Below are 20,832 nucleotides of genomic sequence, written 5' to 3'. Positions count from 1 at the left end.
TGAGATTCCTTAAATGCAATCGCAAAATAAGGAATCACAAATTTGCGATTCCTTATTTTGCACTGAAATTTGCTACATACATACCATTTTGCTCAAATGAGTTCGCAAATGCCGAAATTTCGGCGTTTGCGAACCCATTTGAGCTTCATACATCTGGCCCTTAGTATTTAAGCATAAGTTCAAAAGAGAAAAGGTGTCAGTGGTTAGAGTCGTCCTAAAAAGTCAATCCACCAGCACATGGGTCAGCAGCATAAAGCCACAAGCAGGGAAGTAGTAAGCTAGCACTCAGGTGCTTTCTGTTGGAAAGGCAAGATGGAAATGGGCATCTGTCCCGCTCTTCAAAGCATTATATATTTAAAATTGGATTCAGTAAATGTCCTACAATACTTTTCTCTCACATACTCTACAGTAGGCTCAGCCACGAAAGTTTCCATTATGTTGATTCCTTTCACAGACTTTTCCATGCATGCCCCTCTGCAACAGTTGGTCCTTGGTCTCTTCCCCTTTTTCCTGTTTGAACTAGCTCCCTTCACCTTATCTTCGCCAAGCCAAGTTAATTGTAACTCCTTCATTCCTCAACTATCTAATAGAAACAATACCCTCACTAACAGAGCATTTGTCCACCTGCAATGCAAAAGCATGGAAACAAATGACATTCTGCAAATTTTGCATGAGAATCTAAGCATTAGTTTTAGAAATGAGAACATTTCAAATGTACTGTCGATTCAGGCCTACAACTTAGGCAAAAATAATGAATGCACCATGGTATTTACGTTTAGCATTTCCATTAACTCATTAGCATGTTCAAAGGAAACGTTCAATAAACTATAGTAGTGCGTCTGTATCAAATACATCATTGGCGAAATAAACACTGAAGATACATTTAGGGGTTCAATGTGTCACATCACTAATGAGCCCTATACAAGTGTATCACATCATTTATACATATTCAGTACAATTCTGTGAATCATTTGTTAAGCTTCACATTGAATTGTGTTAATATCCCAAGAACATATTAATTGGTTCACCTTTCCCCTTACATCTAATTAAACCTATTACACTGAATAATATGTGAGTGCATACTACATTGCTCTCTGAACAGGTACTCCGTGTAGGAGATGTATTTCTGCTCTATCACAGTCCTTCGATACATCTGGGCCGTGGGGTCATGATTTGAGGATACCATTGTTGTTTGCTTATATCAACTCTTTATTCCCGATGCTTTTATTGACTCGTCACATTTTCTTAGACTAGTCTTGTTTCCCCCTCCATCCTTGCCTCAAGCCTGCCCCCTCCCATGACTCTGATTCACCCCAGTGGCCCCACTTTCTCGGCAGTGACAGCCAGAGCCTGCTCCCTCATCTGCCCCCTCCCTACTCTGAAAACACTGGAATGTACATTGTGATATTCCTTAAACTCCTTGGACGCTCATGACGAGCTCAGCTCGTCATGATGTACACCTCCATACACTCATGACGAGCTGAGCTCGTCATGAACAATGGGAATAAAGCAAAGCCAGCACAGGAGGAAAATAACACTAGCATCGATGGTGTTAAGAGAAGCTACTGTAAGGGATCTGAAGGATGGCGCCCTAGACAAACATCCGGCCCCATGTCATTACAGCTAGTATTTTGAGAAAGAAACGCAAAGGAAAAAAGTAGTAGAGTCCCTTCAGATTAGCTTTACAGAGTTCTTATGAACAAGCTTTCTGTACCTGTATCCGGAAGTCCTGTGTTTCTCTTGTCTCTTGCAGAACACTAGTAGTACCTTTCCAGGTGACATTTCGATTAGATATTGGGATGAAGGACACAGGTACCCCTAGCTTCTTAAATGCAGGAATTAGCATCTTTATTTCATTTAGTAATATGGAGATGCCAAATGCTAATTCAGGGAAAACTGAAAAGGTATTTCCCTTTGAGGTAGTTATGAGTTGTTTTTAGCCAGGCATCAGCTCTAGTCTGGTGTACAAAAACTCACACTAGCAGCCAGCCGTGAATCAAACATGCCAGCTCTTCTTCCACCAGGATTTTGCATCAGTGGCTAACAGTGAATCAAACACACCCACATCAGCTCTCCTTGGTGTGTTTGATTCATAGCTGGCTATTGGTGCATGTTCTTCCATACAATATTAGAGCTGATGGATGGCCAAAATACAACTTAGGACTCTGCCATTGTGGGGCATATTTAACCACTGTTAGTTAATCAAAGCTGGTCCATTTCTATCCCCCACCAGGGAATGAGACATCTTAGGTAAGCTCTGATTTCACAAATGCAAATAGTCCTTGTAGGAAGGTGGATATCTGACTATGGTTACCCCCAAACTTTTTGCCTAGTGTTTAGCTGTTTTTTGACATAGTTGGCCTGGGATCCTGCTATTCAGGGCCCCAGGCTGATTGCTCTCTCCTTAAAATAGACTCCATGTACCCTAGGTGCATACACAATTGGAACTGGTTCACCTTATAGGCCCCTGTAACAGTGTACCATAGGTACCCAGGGTATAGGTGTAGCCAAGGCCTACCAGGGGCTGCAGCATGTATTGTGCCACCCCTGGCCTGGCCTCCATATTTGACACAACTGGCTGAACACTCAGCTGGGGTAAGTTTGTGTAATCACCTCTTACTTAGGTATAGTATATCCATATCTAACCTAACTGGACACATGGTAACCTATAAGTCACTCTTATGGCAGGCCTTAACAATCCTGGAGGCAGAGTGCTTGGTTTCATGTGAGATGGTGCTCTAACATTAACTGAGCCTGTCTGCGGCTGTCGGGAACAACTCCCTTAGCTGTTCCGGGATATTGCCATACCATATACTCTTAAGTGCATTATAATCCTTGCGGTTATATGCTAACTTTGGTTTGGCTTTATCAAATCATGTCGAGTAAGGTGTCATACGATTTGGAATACTATCCCCTCGACAGTTCTGTTGACGGGGATAGCATTCCACCCTTCTAGAGGGACACGACATGTACATAACCGGAACCCCGTTTAAAGTTAAACTCGAGCCTCAGCATCACAAAATGGATGCTGCCATCACAGACACAAGCCTGACCTCCTGCTGCTGGGAGTCCTTCCAGCGAGGGAGGCTTGGACAAAGGGTTTCCTGCCTTGGGAGGTGCAATCACCACCCCAGACAGGATTTTGTGTATTGGGTAGGACAGGGCTGAATAGAATCAGACATGCCCGGGGCACACAAGGTGTCCTCGTGCATAAGCCAGTCCAAACCGCTGCTGGGGCTTTCCAGCCTCAGTCCTGGCGCGGAGCTGGACAAAGGAAAGGGGGTGTAACCGCCCCCCTTCCTGGTCCCACCCAGAGGAGGGACCTAGCAGGTGATCCACCCCTCAGATTGGGAATAAGAGTGGGAGCAGTGCCATAGCACCTCAGATCATCCTGAATCAACTTGAAACTGAGAAGACGATTGGACTTCGACATTCTGCTGCACAGAAGACTGAGGAGCATCTCCCTTGTGGCCTAGGAGTGGCCACCCTGTGAACACAGGCACCATCCAGCAACTCGTCGTCTGCTTTGCCGCCGCCTCCTGCCGGAGCCCGAGCCCAGAGCCCGACGAGACCCAGACTTCCAGACTTCTCACAGCCCGATCCACAGTCCCTGCAAAGAAGGGACCCTTGGAGGCACGAGAGACGTGGGACCGGACATCTCGAAAGACCCCCGAGAAGCTGACTGCGCAGCACCCGAGGCACCCTCGATGCTGTGCTTTGGGGTTTGAGAAGCCCCACAACCGAGCAGCCGTTGCACCGAAGATCAGCCCCCCAGCATCTCCACGATCTGCGTGGGGCCCTTTTGCATCATGCCACTTGACGCGCCATCCCGGCCACTTGCCACGTGGTCAGCGGCCATCTTGGCGACGAAACCTACAATTTACACTGCGGGTCTGGTTGCTCTAGACTTGCCCTCGCTCCTGTAAAAAGGAGCACCCGCTCTGACCTTGCTGGTCCGAGTGAGAAGCTTGCATCCTTTCCTGCATGGCTTGCATTAGCCAAGGTCTGTTTGCTCCGATCAAGAAGCCGACACCGCCAGCAGCTAGAACCTTTGTGGGACAGCTCGTGACCAATGCCTGGACATCCTTGACCTCTTCGTGTCCACGTGACTGCAGAGACAATCTTCACCTCATCGCCTGTTTGCACCAGACATTGCCTGGTTCCATCCTGGTTCCACGGTAGTCACTGGCTAGTGACTTTGAGCATTGTCCCCTCTGCTTTCAGGTCTTCACCACTTCAGATCCACCCTTGGATCCACCGGAACTCTTCTCGTCTCAACGCCTGCAGCATCTTCAGCTCCAAGCACCATCGACCTGCGTGACGAAACCCGACACTACTTCGCACCTGTGCACCCGCTTCCTGTGGGTGAGGTAACTCAGCAACGCCGGTGTTCCTACACTGGTATACACCTCTAGTGCCTAGGTCTGAAGTTTTGTCCTTCTAGGTCAGCCGGAAGGTTCCTTAAACACTAACTTTGTAACTTTTACGCACCATTGACATTGCATTGGTGTATGCGTGCACTTTCAGCACTGCACCCGAGTCCCGCGGGCCTTTCCCGACTTCTTCACTGTTAGTCCCGAACAGCTCCAGCGATTCCCAAGGCCCTAGGCCTACTTCCTTTCAGCTAGGTGGTTCTTATACCACTATTTTAGTATATGGTTTAGGTGGCCCCTAGGGCTCATCCATATTGTGCAACTTTTGTTATTTAAACTGTGTTTTGTTTTAACGCATTTGCTTCTGTGCTCATAAAGAGTATAGGGAATTTTGTAGTAAATAAATATATATATATTTTCAATATATATCTGTGTGGTGTCCTTTCATTTGGTATTCAAGGGGATTGTGTATCGTAAAACAGCTCGCTTCACATGCCTTTACAGAGTTTAGCCTAAGACTGCATTGTCCACGCTACTAGGATAGCTGGTCTATAAGGTTGACTTACAACCAATCATCATAAGGGTTGCTTGGCATGGTACAAGGTGATCACTAGAACTAGTGAACATCATATACCGGGCCAACTTCTCACAGTCCTGAGGAAGGTCTCGTGACCAAGGAGGTCTCCCTCCGAAACGCGTCGAGTGACCAGGCTGTGAAAATAAACACGCTGGAAAGGATTCAGTGGCTCGGATATCGTTTTTTCTGGAAAGTATATGAACGATTTGTTTGGATATATATATATATTCACTGAAAAAACCATAGGTTATAGACCATATATAGTTAGGAATTCGCATTTACAAAACCTTATTTTACTCACACAAAACCATTGAAATTCCATATATAGTTAGTGGCACTAACTATATATCGCGCACCCGCAATCCACTGCTGATGATGTCACATATTACATCATTCATGACATGGTCAGTGACATCACTGATGACATCACTGATGACATCTCAAATGACATCACCGATGACATCTCAAATGACATCACTGATGACATCACTGATGACATCTCATTTGACATTACTGATCACATCACTGATGATATCATTCATGTGATAATACGATGAACCTCTTCAGACTCTAATATAACCTTAGATACAATCAGTGTAAACAGACACTCACAGACTGTCACTCATCCATGGAGTTACTCACACACCTAGTCAGTCATGCAAAGAATCAATCACAACTCCATTTCCTCAACTATACAGTTATACAAACTTTACTTATTCAAACATATACTAACACATATTTACTCTCTTATACAATCCCTGATACAAGTTCACAATGATCCATACAGCCACTCACACATTCACTGGCTCTTATGCACAGTTATTTATATATGTAAACTCTCACATGTACTGTGTTTTACATATGTACTTACTTTGACATGTAGCACTGAGATATCCATTCACTCACCAATACACTCATGCACACAGTCAACCGCCCATACAGCTGTTTCCACATGCACTTTTGAAACCATACATCTAGTGAATCAACTGCTCACACATCTATGCACAGAGTCATACACCTCCCAGCCACCCACACACACACTCAGTCTCCCATACAAATACTTGGGCAACCAATCAATAACCCATATAGTTACTCATATAGCTACTTATCAACACATGCAACAGTTTACAGAACAACAGACATAATGATGCACAAATTAAGACAGTTTAGTCACTAACCCATGCACTCAGTGAGACACATTTAATCACTCACTCATACAGTCAGTCATGCACCTACTAAATCCTTCATCCAGACACTTATACATCCACTCATTCTTCAATATGTAAGACATATTTTAACTTTACAGAAACATACAGTCACTGGATGTTGTCATCAGTGATGTCATCAGTGATGTCATTTGAGATGTCATCAGTGATGTCATCAGTGATGTCACTGACCATGTCATGAATGATGTAATATGTGACATCATCAGCAGTGGATTGCGGGTGCGCGATATATAGTTAGTGCAACTAACTATATATGGAATTTCAATGGTTTTGTGTGAGTAAAATAAGGTTTTGTAAATGCGAATTCCTAACTATATATGGTCTATAACCTATGGTTTTTTCAGTGAATTTTCAAGGTTTTGTAAATGCTAATTCCTAACTATATATGGTCTATAACCTATGGTTTTTTCAGTGAATTTTTAAGGTTTTGTAAATGCTAATTCCTAACTATATATGGTCTATAACCTATGTTTTTTTCCAGTGAATATATATATATACATACATATATAAACATATATCATCTGTATATCTATATAAATACAAACATAAATGCATGCATACATATACTTATATGCATACAGATGCATGTTATTTACATGAAAGTTGAAAAAACACTAATAAAAGCAAAGCTAAAAAGCCACCTCATTACAAACAGAATGGCTTTAACTTAAACGAGGGCGAGATCTATTGCATTTTCAATGCTTGTTTACTTTGGTTCCATCAAGAAGGCATTCAGATGTGTCACACATTTGCCATAAATTCTGAATGTTAGCACTCTAGTTGCACATTAGATCACTGTAGTAAAGCTACTGCTCACCAGGGACGTCTGCTGCTGGTATTCAAAGTGCATGTTTCAGTCTGCATGTCAGAATTTCTTTAATGAAATAGAAGAGGATTTGAGAAGTCACTCAAAATGATCCCTAATTTTTCTTTCTGAAGCACTAATCATACTTTCTATGGCAAAATTAACCCCCTCATGTTGTTCCTTTTTAAATTGAGTGTTTTCAGACTTACCACTTCATTCCAATCAAGATGGCTTCTGGTGTGCCATACTTTTGTCATAAGTAAGACTGTTAGCGCTCTAGTTGTTCTTTAGAACACTCTGGGACATTCTGTCATTGGGCTATACTTGGGGTACATCTGGGTGATATTTGGGCTACATTTAGGCTCTTTTGTCTCTGGTGGCCATCTTGGGAGACTGTATGTCAGAATTTTTTAATGAAATTGAAGAGGGTTTGAGAAGTCACTCAAAATGTGCCCTAATTTTTCTTTCTGCAGCACTAATCATAATTCATATGGCAAAATATACCCCCTCATTTTGTTCCTTTTTAAATTAAATGTTTTAAGAGTTACCACTTTATTCCAATCAAGATGGCTTCAGGTGTGCCATACCTTTGTAATAAGTAGGACTGTTAGCGCTCTAGTTGTTCTTTAGAACACTCTGGGACATTCTGTCATTGGGCTATACTTGGGCTACATCTGGGTGATATTTGGGCTACATTTGGGTTCTTTTGTCTCTGGTGGCCATTTTGGGAGACTGCATGTCAGAATTTTTTAATGAAATAGAAGAGGATTTGAAAAGTCACTCAAAATGTGCCCTAATTTTTCTTTCTGCAGCACTAATAATACCTTCTATTGCATAATATACCCCCTCATTTTGTTCCTTTTTAAATTAAATGTTTTAAGAGTTACCACTTTATTCCCATCACAATGGCTCCAGGTGTGCTATACCTTTGTAATACGTAGGACTGTTAGCGCTCTAGTTGTTCTTTAGAACACTTTAGGAGGCTGCAGTAGAGCACAAAGGAATCAACTGACAGTCTCTGTCCTTGTTGGATGTACATGTTTTACTGAGAATGTCAGACTTCATTTTCACATGACTGAGAAAGATAATGTGAATTTACAGAAAATATGCTTTCAGTTGGGAAAATCATGAGATATTAGTTTTCTTTCAAACAATATTCATGATATCACAGCAGAAGGTTTTTTCACATGGTAAAATCACCTTAGAACCCACCACAATTCCTAAAACGAGTATGGTACAATCAACAAATGATTTATAATGTAACTAAAGTCCTAAAACCCTCTATTAACTACAATGCTTTTTAATGAGGTGCTATCATGTATATTGGTCCCAAGATGGCTGCCAACACTTCTTGGATGAAGTGCTGACAGCCAATCAGATCAGATGTGTGGTTAGGCTCCGCCCAGATATATATCTTTTTTTTAACCTAAATTACTCAAAATCCACTGGAGCACATATATTGAGACCTAGCAAAGGCACATCGGGCTAACAGTCCCTACAATTTTGCCAAGTTTCGTGCAAATCCATTCAGCCGTTCGAGCTAAAAGTGAGGCCAACCGCCCTATGGAAATTAACATGGGAAAAACGCGTTTTGGGGCCCCCCCTTTTTTCTCGGCCCCCCCTTGATGAAACCCCCCCAAATTGTCAGGGGCTGCTCAGAAACAAAATGTTCCATTTTCCTGAAAATTTCAGCCAATTCCGTCCACAAACGCCAAAGTTATTAGACATAGAATTTTCAAAAATCCCATAGAGAAAAAATCCTAACTATATATACATACGACGATCTTTTGGAACATATATATATATATATATATATATATATTACCTACTGGCGGTCGCCAGTAGGTAGTTATAGTTAGGATAATTTTCAATGTTAAATCTCAACATTCTATTTTGAATAACTTTGGCGCCGGTTGACGAATCTGCCTGAAATTTTCAGGAAAATGGTCTCATGGCGGTCCGGTCCTTCCCTGAAAGTTTGGGGGGGATTCGTCAAGCGGGGGCCGAGATAAAAGGGGGGTCCCAAAACGCGTTTTCCCCATGTTAATTTCCATAGGGCGGTCGATTTCACTTTTAGCTCGAACGGCTGAATGGATTTCCACCAAACTTGGCAAAATTGTAGGGACTGGTAGCCCGATGTGCCTTTGCTATGTCTCAAGATATGTGCTTCAGTGGATTTTGAGAAATTAACCTTCAAAAAAATATATATATCTATAGGCGCTCTCCGGTGCGCGCACCGGAGAGCGCTCCCGGCGCGACACGCGACTTGCCCGCAGAAAGCTGATTGGCTCTCAGTTGTCTGTAAACATTCTAAACAGTCCGGAGCGGCCGCCATCTTGTCTATCGGTAAAATCTAGTCATAAGAGGTGGCAAAAACAAAGGGTGGAATTGACCATAAGGGGGCAGGGTAGACCCCCCCTGACCCCCTAGGTTTGATATGGGGGCCATTAAAGGGCCCCGCGGGGCCTCAAATTTTTTTTTTTTTTTTTCGATTTTCGCGGGGGAAGCGCCTGGTGCGCGCACCGGGGAGCGTATCGAGGAGGGTACTATGGAAAAATAATCACTTCAAAAATTGTATGTTTATGAATTGTTTTTTTTTTTATTTTTTTATTTTATGTAAGTACCTACATGTAGGTACTAATGAAGAGACTTAAATTTAATGTTCACCATCTTCTTTGTAGACATCTTGCATGTTGTTATTGTATTTTTTGTGGTATATGGAATTCATAATATAGTCTGTCTGGAAAGGAGAAACAGATCTTTTAAGCACTCCCTGAGAATTTCTAGGGGATCATGAGTAGTCTATCCTGTTCACTTATGAAAATGAGGTGTAAAATATTCATATGAGATAATATAGTGGGAGAAAGGTAGTAACTATGAGTAAACTTACTATGTAACAGAAAAATAGTTGAACAGTATACTATAAGTCTCACTTTATATTTTAAACATTTTTGGTAATACTTCATGAATTACATATAAAAAAGAATATTGTCTGAAACAATTGAAATTATTAAAGATAAATTTATTCCTCTGATTCTTTTTCATAATTTAATAAAATTTCTAACATAATATTGTCCGGAATTTCCTCATAATTATATGTACATGATTCAATTTCTTCCAAACATTCTATAAACTGTTCATCCAAAGAGTCATCCATGAAATCAACTTCTTTTTTTTCATCTTCTGGTTTTTCCACCTTTACTTTGATAGAAGTATCATTTGCCTTATTTTCTCCTTCCATTTTCTTTCTGAAAATTGCATATAAATTAACTATATTAGTAGAGCTAGTATACCAGAGAAGCCTAACTCAATCCATAACTATTACAGAGAAGTCTATCTCTATCTCTAACTATTAAAGAGGGATAGCATATCACTAACAGAATATTTTTTAAGAAATAAACTTAACGTGTACAATATACTTCCATAATTAGAAGTTACCTTAGAGAAATTAGTTGAAGTTGTCAGTGAAATTTGTTTTCAAGTGTACTTCAGGAAGCAGTAGTCAAAATGGCTGTGTTTCCCTCTCTTCTTTTATATATATTGTTGTACTTAACCAATCAAACGTCAGGAAATAATCGTAGAAAATGAGAGATACTTTTTAATTGGTTGTAAATTCTAACATTACAAGTGTGTTTTTGTCATGTAATTTACCTCAGGATATTTAGACAGGCCTGTAGCCTAAATGTCTCAATGGAATTTCACCAAATTTGGGCAAATGGTAGGGACTGCTATGTAGTAGGGCGTATTCTATATTTGATGAAAGTGTCTCCATTGGGTTTTCCGTAAATTACTTTCCCACCTTTTTTTAACGAGCGCTTAGGGGTGCGCGCTCCTTTACGCGCACTGGCAGCGTTACGGGAGTCCTCCATTTTGTGTTTCGGAACAATCGAGACACAAGATGGAGGGTAAACAATGTTCGGAATGGATAGAAGGGGGAACTGTAGAGACTTCTTGACCCTCTAGGTTTTCTGAGGGGGGCTTAGGAGGCTCATAAACGTGAAAAAAAAAAAAATTCTTTAATTTTTCGCGGGGGTAGCGCCTGGTGCGCGCACCTGTAAGCGTACCGGAAAGCGTACTTTGGTGAAAAATAGTGAAAAAAGTTAGAAAAAAATAAACGCTTTGAATGATCAGAGTTAGGGTAGCTCTGAAAAGAGCTTTTGGGTTCTGTGGTTGATTTAGGTACCTACAAGTAGGTTCCAATACACATTCTTAAATTCAGGAGGAATATTCTATTCCCCTCATCTGAGAAGTGCACTCCATCTCCTCTGTAGATGTCTTGCATGTTGTAACGCAAGTTATTATTGTATAATGAACCCATTCCATAGTCTCTCATGTAAGCAGAAACAGATTTATTTACATGTTTCCGTGCTTTCTCAAATTGTGGACCAAATTGGTTGGACCAGTTCCATTTCTGTCTTTGGCATATATTGGAATATACCAAGGCAGTGTGGGGAAAAAGTATCATCAATTGATGAAAGGTGTCCTTTAATAGCATTTCCAGACCTACCCCAGTTAATGTGCCTAGATCGTTTCCACCACAGTGCACAATTATAAGGTCAGGTTCTGGCAGATGCAAAAAGGTTTTCACCAATGGTATCAATTGGTGACATTTTAATCCTCTGTGGCCAATCCACTTGATTTCCACATTTGATAAATCAAGGTTATGAAAATTTCTGCTAGCTGCATACCTTTGAGCCCAGTGGATGTAGCTATGTCCAATAACCCAAACAGAGTACATGATGTGAGAAGGTTCTGGTCCAGTCAGATGAAGTGTGGGAATGAAATGGCAGTTGGAACAGTAGGAGTTCACAAAAAAATAATTGTGGAGTTTCTGTGCTCTTGAATCACTAGCAATGATTGGTGGATTCAGATAGTTGAAAACTGAAAGTTAGGGTGTATGGTTATGTTGTGTGAAAGAAGCAATTTGAATGGTTTAAAAAAAGTCACCAAAAGCAAAAATACCCTGTATAGGCTGCTGTATTGACAGGTCAAACATCCTTGCTGAGTTAATTTGCAACATTGTAAGATAAACTTTTGAACCTTACAGTTCAGTTAGGAGGGAGTTGCTATGGTAACAGATAGAAAGGTTTGAGAGGGGGATGGGTGTTGGTTTGAAAATAGTGAGGGAAGAGTTTTCATTGGTTGAATTAAGGCATATGTGTACAAAGATAGAGATTTTCTATGCCAGTCTTGGTTTCAGTGTATTGAGAGCACACCTTCTCCTCTGCTAAAGAAAAATTGGTGTGTGTGTCTGACACTGTTTTCAATCTCCAAAAGCATTTCTAAAGGTAAGTAATGATTCATTTAATTTAGATAGAGATTTATTTTCTCTATGGAGAATATTTGGAAGCAGATAGTTATGTTTTAGAAGTGAAATTGTATGTTAGTATATAAGTCCTGCGCAGTGTTTTTTACATGTTATTTAAAAATCGATTTTGGGTGCAAATGAATGGTATTTTTATTTGGCCTTTTTTATGATTGCCATGTGCAGTTGATGCATGACTTTAAACATGGGTAATAAGTGATGCACTGGTGGCGCCAGGCTTTTATAAATGAGGCCCTGACTTTGTTTGATGATATTGAGTGGTTGTAGTTAGGTTCTGTGCAGTGTTTCTTACATGTTATTGAAAAATCGATTTTTGGGTGCAATTGATTGGTATATGTATTTGGCCCTTATTTATGAATGCCATGTGCAGCTGATGCATGACTTTAAACATGGGTAATAAGTGACGCACTGGTGGCGCAAGGCTTTCATAAATAAGGCCCTGACTTTGTTTGATGATATTGAGTGGTTGTACTTAGGTTCTGTGCAGTGTTCCTTACATGTTATTCAAAAATCGATTTTTGGGTGCAATTGATTGGTATATGTATTTGGCCCTTATTTATGATTGCCATGTGAAACTGATGCATGATTTTAAACATGGGTAATAAGTGACGCACTGGTGGCGCAAGGCTTTCATAAATAAGGCCCTGACTTTGTTTGATGATATTGATTGGTTGTACTTAGGTTCTGCGCCGTGTTTCTTACATGTTATTGAAAAATCGATTTTTGGGTGCAATTGATTAGTATATGTATTTTGCCCTAATTTATGATTGCCATGTGCAACTGATGCATGACTTTAAACATGGGTAATAAGTGACGCACTGGTGGCGCAAGGCTTTCATAAATAAGGCCTGACTTTGTTTGATGATATTGAGTGGTTGTACTTAGGTTCTGTGCAGTGTTCCTTACATGTTATTCAAAAATCGATTTTTGGGTGCAATTGATTGGTATATGTATTTGGCCCTTATTTATGATTGCCATGTGCAGCTGATGCATGACTTTAAACATGGGTAATAAGTGACGCACTGGTGGCGCAAGGCTTTCATAAATAAGGCTCTGACTTTGTTTGATGATATTGATTGGTTGTACATAGGTTCTGTGCAGTGTTCCTTACATGTTATTCAAAAATCGATTTTTGGGTGCAATTGATTGGTATATGTATTTGGCCCTTATTTATGATTGCCATGTGCAACTGATGCATGACTTTAAACATGGGTAATAAGTGACGCACTGGTGGCGCAAGGCTTTCATAAATAAGGCCTGACTTTGTTTGATGATATTGAGTGGTTGTACTTAGGTTCTGTGCAGTGTTCCTTACATGTTATTCAAAAATCGATTTTTGGGTGCAATTGATTGGTATATGTATTTGGCCCTTATTTATGATTGCCATGTGAAACTGATGCATGATTTTAAACATGGGTAATAAGTGACGCACTGGTGGCGCAAGGCTTTCATAAATAAGGCCCTGACTTTGTTTGATGATATTGAGTGGTTGTACTTAGGTTTTGCGCAGTGTTTCTTACATGTTATTCAAAAATCGATTTTTGGGTGCAATTGATTGGTATATGTATTTGGCCCTTATTTATGATTGCCATGTGCAACTGATGCATGACTTTAAACATGGGTAATAAGTGACGCACTGGTGGCGCAAGGCTTTCATAAATAAGGCCTGACTTTGTTTGATGATATTGAGTGGTTGTACTTAGGTTCTGTGCAGTGTTCCTTACATGTTATTCAAAAATCGATTTTTGGGTGCAATTGATTGGTATATGTATTTTGCCCTAATTTATGATTGCCATGTGCAGCTGATGCATGACTTTAAACATGGGTAATACGTGACGCACTGGTGGCGCAAGGCTTTCATAAATAAGGCCTGACTTTGTTTGATGATATTGAGTGGTTGTACTTAGGTTCTGTGCAGTGTTCCTTACATGTTATTCAAAAATCGATTTTTGGGTGCAATTGATTGGTATATGTATTTGGCCCTTATTTATGATTGCCATGTGCAACTGATGCATGACTTTAAACATGGGTAATAAGTGACGCACTGGTGGCGCAAGGCTTTCATAAATAAGGCCTGACTTTGTTTGATGATATTGAGTGGTTGTACTTAGGTTCTGTGCAGTGTTCCTTACATGTTATTCAAAAATCGATTTTTGGGTGCAATTGATTGGTATATGTATTTGGCCCTTATTTATGATTGCCATGTGCAGCTGATGCATGACTTTAAACATGGGTAATAAGTGACGCACTGGTGGCGCAAGGCTTTCATAAATAAGGCTCTGACTTTGTTTGATGATATTGATTGGTTGTACATAGGTTCTGCACAGTGTTTCTTACATGTTATTCAAAAATCGATTTTTGGGTGCAATTGATTGGTATATGTATTTGGCCCTTATTTATGATTGCCATGTGCAGCTGATGCATGACTTTAAACATGGGTAATAAGTGACGCACTGGTGGCGCAAGGCTTTCATAAATAAGGCCTGACTTTGTTTGATGATATTGAGTGGTTGTACTTAGGTTCTGTGCAGTGTTCCTTACATGTTATTCAAAAATCGATTTTTGGGTGCAATTGATTGGTATATGTATTTGGCCCTTATTTATGATTGCCATGTGAAACTGATGCATGATTTTAAACATGGGTAATAAGTGACGCACTGGTGGCGCAAGGCTTTCATAAATAAGGCCCTGACTTTGTTTGATGATATTGATTGGTTGTACTTAGGTTCTGCGCCGTGTTTCTTACATGTTATTGAAAAATCGATTTTTGGGTGCAATTGATTGGTATATGTATTTTGCCCTAATTTATGATTGCCATGTGCAACTGATGCATGACTTTAAACATGGGTAATAAGTGACGCACTGGTGGCGCAAGGCTTTCATAAATAAGGCCCTGACTTTGTTTGATGATATTGAGTGGTTGTACATAGGTTCTGCGCAGTGTTTCTTACATGTTATTCAAAAATCGATTTTTGGGTGCAATTGATTGGTATATGTATTTGGCCCTTATTTATGATTGCCATGTGCAGCTGATGCATGACTTTAAACATGGGTAATACGTGACGCACTGTTGGCGCAAGGCTTTCATAAATAAGGCCCTGACTTTGTTTGATGATATTGAGTGGTTGTACTTAGGTTTTGCGCAGTGTTTCTTACATGTTATTGAAAAATCGATTTTTGGGTGCAATTGATTGGTATATGTATTTGGCCCTTATTTATGATTGCCATGTGCAGCTGATGCATGACTTTAAACATGGGTAATAAGTGACGCACTGGTGGCGCAAGGCTTTCATAAATAAGGCCCTGACTTTGTTTGATGATATTGATTGGTTGTACATAGGTTCTGCGCAGTGTTTCTTACATGTTATTCAAAAATCGATTTTTGGGTGCAATTGATTGGTATATGTATTTTGCCCTAATTTATGATTGCCATGTGCAGCTGATGCATGACTTTAAACATGGGTAATACGTGACGCACTGGTGGCGCAAGGCTTTCATAAATAAGGCCCTGACTTTGTTTGATGATATTGATTGGTTGTACATAGGTTCTGCGCAGTGTTTCTTACATGTTATTCAAAAATCGATTTTTGGGTGCAATTGATTGGTATATGTATTTTGCCCTTATTTATGATTGCCATGTGCAACTGATGCATGACTCTAAACATGGGTAATAATTGACGCACTGGTGGCGCAAGGCTTTCATAAATAAGGCCCTGACTTTGTTTGATGATATTGAGTGGTTGTACTTAGGTTCAGCGCCGTGTTTCTTACATGTTATTGAAAAATCGATTTTTGGGTGCAATTGATTGGTATATGTATTTGGCCCTTATTTATGATTGCCATGTGCAACTGATGCATGATTTTAAACATGGGTAATAAGTGACCCACTGGTGGCGCAAGGCTTTCATAAATAAGGCCCTGACTTTGTTTGATGATATTGAGTGGTTGTACTTAGGTTCTGCGCCGTGTTTCTTACATGTTATTGAAAAATCGATTTTTGGGTGCAATTGATTGGTATATGTATTTGGCCCTTATTTATGATTGCCATGTGCAGCTGATGCATGACTTTAAACATGGGTAATAAGTGACGCACTGGTGGCGCAAGGCTTTCATAAATAAGGCCCTGACTTTGTTTGATGATATTGATTGGTTGTACATAGGTTCTGCGCCGTGTTTCTTACATGTTATTGAAAAATCGATTTTTGGGTGCAATTGATTGGTATATGTATTTGGCCCTTATTTATGATTGCCATGTGCAACTGATGCATGACTTTAAACATGGGTAATAAGTGACACACTGGTGGCGCAAGGCTTTCATAAATAAGGCCCTGACTTTGTTTGATGATATTGATTGGTTGTACATAGGTTCTGCACAGTGTTTCTTACATGTTATTCAAAAATCGATTTTTGGGTGCAATTGATTGGTATATGTATTTGGCCCTTATTTATGATTGCCATGTGCAGCCGATGCAAAACTTTAAACATGGGTAATAAGTGACGCACTGGTGGCGCAAGGCCTTTATAAATCAGACCCTGACTTTGTTTGATGATATTGAGTGGTTGTACTTAGGTTTTGCGCAGTGTTTCTTACATGTTATTGAAAAATCGATTTTTGGGTGCAATTGATTGGTATTTGCATTTGGCCCTTATTTATGAATGCCATGTGCAGCTGATGCTTGACTTTAAACATGGGTAATAAGTGACGCACTGGTGGCGCAAGGCCTTTAAAAATAAAGCCATGTGTTGCTATTGTATAAACTTAAATATGTTGCAATTTATTGTTTATATTGTTTGCTTTTTAACATTACTTTGTTGTTTGCTAATAGTGGTCTTTCATGTGTTTTTTTAACAGAACAACAGATTCAAATCAACTTCTGAAAAGGAAGCAAAAATGCCTTCAAGGCAAAGAAATATCAAAAATACCATACGGAAAAGGAGAACATCAACAACAGAGTTTATGGAATCCTCTTCAACAACTACTTCAAAAAACACCAGAAAAGCTTCTGGTAAGCCAATTAAGTCTTTTCTTCGCAACATATGTCGTAGGAAAAAAAATGAAATTGCTAATGTGAATATACAGAAAAAGTCAACAAATCTAAAAAGGAAAGAGAAGCCCACAAAAAATGTTTCCATTGGACCAGGAGAGAAGAGAATGGTTAGCAATAGAAGGGTAAATGTTTTTAGGGACATTCGTAGGCGAATGTTTCGCAATAGGGTAGTTTTAAATTTGCTAAAAAATGAAAAGAAAAGTAAACTAAAAGCTGCTTTTTACAAGAAAAAGAAAAGTGTAGAAAAGATTGTTGATCAGGCTTTTGAAGTTAAGAAAAAATTATTTATTTTAATAATCAATAGAATTAGGATACTTAATAAGGCAATGGATGTTTTCAAATCGAACAGTAGATGGAAAAGAATTATTAATCGGAGTAATTTTTGTGAAGTATTTTCTGGTGAATGGATGCATAGTTCAAGTTCTGAGCCTTTTTTTAATGAGGAGAGTTACTTTCAGGAAAATGATTTGGTGCATGCAGTTGACACCAGTGGTCGTGCATATGAGGTGAAAGATAGTTGTGTGATGGAAAAAGAGAAACTTGTATCTAGAGATGCAGAAGAGGTCTTAGCTGATGAAGTTTTAGGGAGACGTACTAAGGGTCCAGTGTACACATGGAAATGCAGTAGTATTTGTAGTGTGCGACAGGAATCAATTGATTTGCTTCGAAATTTCTTACGTACATATAGTAAAAAAAGTCTCAAACAAAAAATGAAGATCCTGCAAGAGTTAGATCCTTGCAGAGTGAGAGAAAGCACAGGTTTGCAAGGGCATTCACTAGCATGTCTTTCTAGAAAAGTTTGTCGGAGTGTTTTTCATCATTTTAGGATGTTAGCAGTGCATCATAATAACGTAAGGAAATTAGTGAGGAAGTTGTATTATGCAAAAAGTCCTGCACTTAAGCTTAAACAGTTAAATAGTGCTCTTTTGCATGGATCTGAAGTGGATGTGAAGACTATTTGTGAAGAAATTGAGTTTTGTTATTTTGGGAACAAAGAGGACAGTGTAGAAATAGATATAGTAATGGATGGTAATGCAGAAGATAATGGACAAATTTCAAGTATTGAAAAGTTTGATGAGGAAATTATCAAGTTTAAGGTGAAATCAAGTGAGAGGCCTAATGTAACTTGTGTGTGTTGTCGACGGACTCATTATAAAATTCAGACTAGGTTAGTTGATTTATATGCAAAAAGTGAATTGGAAAATAATAGTGAATGGGAGGATTTTGTAAGTTATTTGTTGGTGGAGAATTCTTTTGATTTGAGTTTGGATCAGCGTATTTGCACTTATTGTTTGAAAAAATTAAATGAAAATAGAATGCCTGCAAGAGCAGTTTATAATAATCTTCAGTTGATAGATATTCCTTCTGAATTGATGGATCTAAATACTTATGAATCTATTTTGATTCAATGTGTCCATCCTTTTCAGGCTATTGTTCGCATGGAGCCTAAGACAGGGAAATTGCCTCCATCAGATTTACTGAGAGGATTAAAGGGAAGAGTTGTTTATTTGCCTCTAGATGTAAAGAAAAATATTAATACAATTGGTGTAGAAAGAGTAGAAGAAGATCCTTTAGTTATTCTAGTTAATGGGGTTCCAACAAAGAGTAAGAAAATTTGGCAAGATTTAGTGGATGTTAAAAAAGTCAAGAAGGCAACGTTGTATTTAGTTAAAAACAATGAGTACTACAAACATGTAAGTGTTGGAGTAGAGGAAACAGCTACAGAAGAAGATAGTGATTCTTCAGTTGGTCAAATTGAAAAAGTTGATGTGTCTAGAACTGAAGAAATATATGAACATTATACTGTTCATCCTTTGCATTCCAAAGAAGTAATGGGAAATGCAATTGACTTGTTTCAAATGAAGGCAGCAAAAGGAAGTCCCATTAGTGTATGGGAAGAAAGTTTGGAAGCTCGTTGTTTTCCACAATTATTTCCAACAGGTTGTGGTGGACGATATGATGATCGACCAGTTCAAATTCCTGCAGCTGAATACCGGACTCTAAGATTATATGCAGAAGATCCAAGGTTTCGTCAATGCATTCCATATTTATTTCATCTACTGTTTGAAAGTGATTTGTCTGGGCTTTCTTATGCAGTTAATCATATATTAAAAAGTGGACCTCATTTGCAAAATGTATGTGCAAGGGACTTTATGGAGAAAGTTAATCTGCAAGACAGTATTTTGGAATCTCAGCTAATCAATCTCATGGCATGTCAACGTGGAACCAACGAGTATTGGTTTCGTCGTCATGGAGAATTGAAATGTATGCTAAGAAACTTAGGAACTCCTACATGGTTCCTCACTCTTAGCTGTGCTGAGTATGCCTGGGACGATTTACTTCAATTTCTACGAGAGGCAAATGAAAACATACCAAATATAGAATTGAAAACACCAGGAGAACTGTGTTCTTTAGATCCAGTGAATGTTTGCAGATATTTTAATCATAGATTTGAAGCTATGATGTCTTTTATTACCAACAAAAAAAATCCTCCCCTTGGAGAGGTTTTGGATTTCTTTTGGAGGAAGGAATATCAAGCGAGAGGTGCTCCTCATATACATATGTTGTTGTGGATTAAAGATGCACCCAAATTTGGATCAGATTCAGATGAAACAGTGATGAGTTTCATTGAAGAGTATTCAACATGTGCTGTTCCAAAATCTACTGAAGAAAACAATTTAAGGCAACAAGTTTTACGTTTTCAATCTCATCGTTGTGGAAAGTACTGTCGTCGAAAATTTAAAAACAAGGAAAAGTACTACACGAAATGTCGTTTTGCATTTCCTCGACCAGTGATTTCTAAAGGAAGAGTAAATAATTTGATGTCATCTCTACGACATACTGTGACGAGAAAATCTCCCAAAAACACATATAATTTGAAAAGAAATGAAGAATCTAAGTACATCAACGATTACAACCCAGTGATTTTGTCCATGTGGAATGCTAACATGGATATTCAGTTCGTTGCTGACAACTCTATTGCTGTGGCTCGATATGTGACATCTTACATCACCAAAAAAGAAAAGACAGAACTGAAGGAAATGTGGGAGGACATTTCACATGAAAAGAGTCTAAGCAAGAAATTATACAGTTTCAGTCTGAAGATGTTGTCGCATCGAGAAATTGGAGCATATGAATGTTCTGATCGGTTATCATCAGCAAGTCTCTATGCCAAATCAAGAACAATCATTTGGGTGAGTCTTGGTCTTGCTGCAACACGAAACCGAGTTTTGAAATCTGTACAAGAAATTGAATATTTGGCGGAAAAAGAACCAAACAGTACAGATATTTTGAAGACAAATATGTTGGATACATACTATCCAAATAGAAGTACTCACCTTGAGAACACATGTTTGTATGAAGTTCTTCAAAACTACAGTTATAAGAGGAACATCACAGAAGATATCAATAATGGAAAATATGCACTCATTGGCTATGAAGGATGTCTAGTGAAGCAGAAAAAAGGCCATTTGATTA

This window comes from Lissotriton vulgaris, chromosome 9 (genome assembly GCF_964263255.1).
Source record: "Lissotriton vulgaris chromosome 9, aLisVul1.2, whole genome shotgun sequence".
Classification (NCBI taxonomy): Eukaryota; Metazoa; Chordata; class Amphibia; order Caudata; family Salamandridae; genus Lissotriton; species Lissotriton vulgaris.
Note: the sequence above shows the minus strand (reverse complement) of the source record.